This window comes from Pantherophis guttatus, chromosome 6 (assembly GCF_059756535.1).
Source record: "Pantherophis guttatus breed Tessera chromosome 6, ASM5975653v1, whole genome shotgun sequence".
In the NCBI taxonomy this organism is placed as follows: Eukaryota; Metazoa; Chordata; class Lepidosauria; order Squamata; family Colubridae; genus Pantherophis; species Pantherophis guttatus.
Genome location: NC_142068.1, coordinates 75,088,692 through 75,094,359, shown reverse-complemented (window position 1 = coordinate 75,094,359; position 5,668 = coordinate 75,088,692). Strand labels below are relative to the sequence as shown.

General features: G+C 39.2%; 1 pseudogene; it reads left to right on the top strand.

Moving 5' to 3' along the window:
- The first annotated feature begins 2,306 nt into the window (after positions 1–2,306).
- LOC148113158 (histone deacetylase 3 pseudogene) lies at positions 2,307–5,375 on the top strand (annotated as a pseudogene).
- Positions 5,376–5,668: the final 293 nt, after the last annotated feature.

Genomic DNA, 5,668 nt, shown 5'->3' with positions numbered 1-5,668 from the left:
CATGAACAGTGTACCCGATCAGATCAATCACTGTTTTGAACAAGATCAACAGATTGAAGATACTTTATGAGAATACTTTTTTCTAAATGAGAAAGGGGACATTTAAGAGCTTTTGAAATCCAGTTCTTCAGTCACAAAAATCATTGACATATTAAATCTTAACTTTAAGCTCAATATTTATTAAACAAAAAATATTCAGGATATTCAAGAAAAATTATCTGAAGAGAAGGACCCCCAAACCACCTCTAAAACAATGCTCTAATGTTTTTATTCGAAGATACATATTTGAAAATCTTTTTTGCTCTCCTTAAAATTTGATGATCGATTTAGCAAGCTAAGTGTTTCTTCCCCCAGTAAATCACAGAGGCCTATAAAGAAATAATTGTAAGATTAGCCAGCATAAAACAAAACTGTCATTCCTAGACCTGAATCCTTTGGATTAATTTGCTGGGATTTTGTTAAAAGATGTTCCATCTTTTGAGTTCAATATTGTCAAAATCCAAAGGCCTGCTCAGCATGTGTTTTTCATACTGGTGAAACAGGTAACATAACAGGTATTATAACAATCTGCTTTTGAAATTCACTTATTCAGCCACTCCTCATTTGGTGACTATCTCAGTCAGTGACCGTTTGCAAGTACTGCAGTCGTAAACAGCAATAAAAAATATTTTCTGATCAATGTGTGTAATTTAGGCCAAGCCTTCAGTGTGTGAAACTGATTAAGGTCTGGTCAGTTTCAGGCAACAGAGCAGCTGGTAGGAGGGTTCTAATTAACTAATTAAGGTCACATAGATTTGCTTTTTAACTTGTGATTAGCACTTTTTAAGAGTCCTATTGCACTGAGGACAAAAGCAAGTCAAGAAAAGATAACTTGTTAAGCAATCTCTCCCTCCTGTGGGGGGGGAAGGAGGGGGGAAATTGCATAGACACTGTACAACTTTATCTAAATTAGATCTTTGCATCTCTCTCTCTCTCTCTCTCTCTCTCTCTCTCTCCCTCCCTCCCTCCCCCCTCTCTCTCTCGTAATATAATAGTAATGGATACCTACTTACACTAATAGGTTCAATGGAATTTACTTCTGTGCAAGCATTTAGGATAGCAGTGGTGGGATTCAAATTTTTTCCTAACGGTTCTGTGGGCATGGCTTGGTTGGCGTGGCTCGGTGGACGTGGTAGCAGAAGGATACTGTAAAATCTCCATTCCCTCCCCACTCCAAGGGAAGGTTACTGCAAAATCCTCACATCCTCCCGATCATCTGGGGCTTGGGAGGCAGAGAGTAGATAGGGACGGGGCCAGTCAGAGGTGGTATTTATCAGTTCTCCAAACTACTCAAAATTTCCACTACCAGTTCTCCAGAACTGGTCAGAACCTGCTGAATACCACCTCTGGATAGCAGCTTTAACCTCACTGGGCACGTGGGATTATTTTATTTAAATATTTTTACAATTTACTCTCCAGTTTTCTTCCAAAAAGTTCAGAATTGTGTGTGGGTTTTTCTTGTTCCCGCTCTATTTAAACATAATCCTCACGAAGTTCATTACTCTAGCACAGAGTGACTGGAAAGATGAGTAAATATTCTATCTGGAGATCAGATTCAAAAGCCATTCAATTAAATCCTTGAACTGAACTGACTTTCCAGTGTGAATTGGATTTGAATCATTGAGTTGAACTGAATGTCTCCACACTGATTTAGATACCAGGTCAGAAACAGCTGTTACCTGGTAAATTCAGACATACAAGACAAATCCACTTAATTTGATCCTTTGATTCTGGGTCAATTTTCTGAATTGAAGCAAGGATTTAAATTGGATTTTGAATGACAGACCGAAGTTTTAGAATTGTTAGGCATGTGTCTGTTCCCTTGCAAGCTGTTTAGATAAGTAGGGCAAATACACTTTCAATTTTATTCAGACATGTTCATAAACTCATCTTATAGAAACCTCAACAAAGTCAGAGAAGGAACTTGGCTATTGGTTATTATTATTAGCATATGGCATTGTTACAGTAGCTAGGAGATCATCATGCTATTGCAGAGTCGTAGTTTGGCTTGCCAAGATACCAGCCCTGTTATAGGAAATGCTTAGGTGTGCCACAGTAGGGTGAGCTGACTCTGCACCACATAGAAAGATGAGCAGCTCTTCCTGCAGCATTACCCAAAGCCCCCTCCCTACCTGGAGTTGTCTCACAAACAGGTGCCGCAACCAGGAAGGTTCAGAGCCATCAAGAATCTGCCTGCCTGCACAGAGCACCAGCTCATCTCCTCACCGAAGTAGTACCTATTATGGTAATTACCTATAAAGCCCTACATGGATCAGGCCTGGGGTATTTGGCTGACCATCTGCGGCCAGCGACAGCTCCCCATCGCCCGGTTCGTTCTCACAGGGAGGGCCTCCTTGGGGTCCTGTCGGCCAGACAATGTCGGCTGGCGACCCCTAGGGAGTGGGCCTTCTCTGTGCGCGCACCTACCCTGTGGAACTAGCTCCCCCTAGAGCTCCGGGTGGCCCCTAACCTTCGCTCTTTCCGCCATGACCTTAAAACTTGGTTATTTCGCCTGGCTGGCTTGGACTGAAGGGGTTTTAAAGGGGATTTTAATGGTCTTTTTATAATCTTATTGGGTATTTTTAACATTGATTTTGCTTGTTTTTATTGTAGTGAGCCGCCCTGAGTCCTTTTGGAGACAGGGCAGCATACAAGTTCAATAAATGAATGAATGAATGAATGAATGAATGAATGAATGAATGAATGAATGAATAAATAATAAATAAATAAATAAATATTATATCTAGTCACAGAGAACATGCTTTTGAACTGCAAGGTGGACAGAAGCTGAGGCAAGGGATGGCAGCTCACCCATCATGCAGAGCTAGGGTTCGAACCATGAGAGCTGAGACCATCTCCAGTGTCATTAAGCCAGTGAGCCACAGTGTCTCTTTTGACTATTGTGATTTTATGGACAAACCCATATAATCCTATTTGCAACAGTGTGGAGATAGGGCGCCATTGCCTTCTTCTGCACCATTTATTTTCTTTTCATTTCCCACCAGACATTTCCTCTGCAGACAAGACTAGGTTCCTGATAGTCTCTCATATAAGTACAAGCCAGGTCTGATCCTGTTAGCTTTTTTTTTTAGATTAAGCAAAACCATGTCACCATTTAGCATTAAATTAAGTGATATAAAATGTGTAATGTGCTATCCCAAGTCTGGATATTATTTATTTTTCCTTTTATATAGTTTATTTATACATTTTCAATTAACATGGCCCAGGATACCTGCAGGATCATCTCCGGTGCGCTCACACAGAGTGGGCCTCCTCAGGGTGCCGTCAGCCAGACAATGTCGGCTGGTGGCCCCCAGGGGGAAAGTGTTCTCTGTAGGAGCGCCGACTCTCTGGAATGGGCTGCCCACCAGCCTCAGGAAAGCCCCTGACCTCCTCTCCTTCCGCCGCGAATTGAAGACGTGGCTTTTTCACCAAATGGGCTGAATCCGTAGGGGTGATTTTAAATAATTTTAATTAATTTAAAGTTGATTTTAATGTTTATGTAATTTTTTGTTTGTTCTTGTAAGCCACCCTGAGTCCTTCGGGAGAAGGGCAGCATATAAATTATATAAATAAATAAATAAAACATGTATAAGTGCTTTGTGAACAGTATATTGTCTGGGTCAGTTGCTTACCAAATAAAGTTTTTCCAGCTCCTAATTTCTATTTCTATTATCCAGCCATTTATAAAACAAATCCCATATTTGAAAATATTCTGTATCTTCCTTCTCTTTTATCTTTAATGTCAGTCTATCCATTTCTGTGCGATCTAATATTTTTAAAATTACATTTTCTTCTCTTGGTGTTTCCTCATTTTTCCGATACTGTGCAAATGCATGGATATTATTTACTTTTAATGTATGAATTTTGGTTCAGATTGGAGCAATTGATGAGGAAGCCTAGTCCTTCACAGCACATAGCAACACAGTTAAACATAAAAGCAAACTAAGCAAAACAATCCAATGGGTGCAGGGGTGTTGAACTTTCTAAACAAAGGGAAGGGGATTATTAAATTCAGAGCAAATACTGCTGCGATGTAATCTGTTAGCATTGGAATAATAGGTTTAACTAATGTTATTCTTTGCCATTTCATTGTTAATTCAGTGAACCAATATGTCCATTTAGAGACCTGAAAAATCTGTGCAATACATGAAGAGTTACTGTTCATATTTAAATGATGGGTTGCAAAGACTATATTCAGGAAAGATTATATTCTAAGCTTAATCCTTTGATTGTTTGAGGATAGCATTAGCCATTCACTGTATTCATTCTTAACAGTTGCTAATCTCTTGGAAATAATATTGAACATTTCCGTAAATGACATTGCATTGTGGAATATTTTAGAATTTTTCTTGCAGAAAATGTAGCTACTTTTTGTATGCCCTTTAAAGAAAACTCAGGCATGAATAGAAGCTTTGATCACCAATGGTTGAATATTTGTTGAGTTGAAACTCTTCCAATCATGGAACAAGTAGAAATGGCTCAAAACCAAAGGGTTTAATAGATTAAGAATGAGTAAAAATATTGTTTGTTACCACTTTCCTTCATAAATTTCCCCAAATTTGGAGATGGGACAAAAGAATTGGAGATTAAAAAAACAAACAAACAAAGGGATGAAAAACATAAAGGAGACATTAAAAATGTACCTTTGCGGGATGGCATTGATGACCAAAGTTATAAACACCTCTTCTAGCCAGTCATTAATCAAGTGGTGGAATTCTATTAGCCAACTTGTATAGTGTTACAGTGTGGTGCTGACTCGTTAGGCTGTGATCGCCTAGGCTGCTTTAACCTCAGTATAAGAGGACACAGGGAGTGTGTGGAATATGTAAAAAGTTTCAACATTCCCCTTCTGGTATTAGGAGGCGGTGGTTATACAGTTCGCAATGTGGCCCGATGCTGGACTTATGAAATATCATTGCTTGTAGATGAAGCAATTAGTGAAGAGCTTCCATATAGCGAATATTTTGAATACTTTGCTCCAGACTTTACTCTCCACCCTGATGTCAGCACTAGAATTGAAAATCAGAACTCAAGGCAGTACTTAGATCAAATACGGCAGACAATATTTGAGAATTTGAAGATGCTGAATCATGCACCTAGTGTCCAGATCCATGATGTCCCTTTTGATCTTCTGAGCTATGATTGCACAGATGAGCCTGATCCAGAAGAGAGAAGTTCAGAAGATAATTACAGCAGGCCAGAAGCTTCCAATGAGTTCTACGATGGTGACCATGATAATGATAAAGAAAGTGATGTTGAAATATGAGGCCTGAATCCTATACATTTACACTATGTGAAATTGTCTGGATGATAAAACTCTAAGGAGGCAATAAGTTTGCAGTAGAAAGAATTGTTTGAGCACAGAAGGCAATGAGGGTTTCTACTCGACCCGATCTTCAGCCATTATTTGTGGGAATAAACATTCCTCGTTTCAGGTTCATATAAGGTTCAGGTTGTTGCTAGGTAATTCTCTTCAATTCTCATTCTGCAAGGTCCATCACTTTTCACAAGGCTGCTACTCTTCAAAAAAGGACAGGATTTGCATTGTATTTTGAACCATTTTTCTTACTTTTATTTTCCTGGAGGGCCCAATTAGAAACCTGCAGTAAAAAGCTCACCTACATAG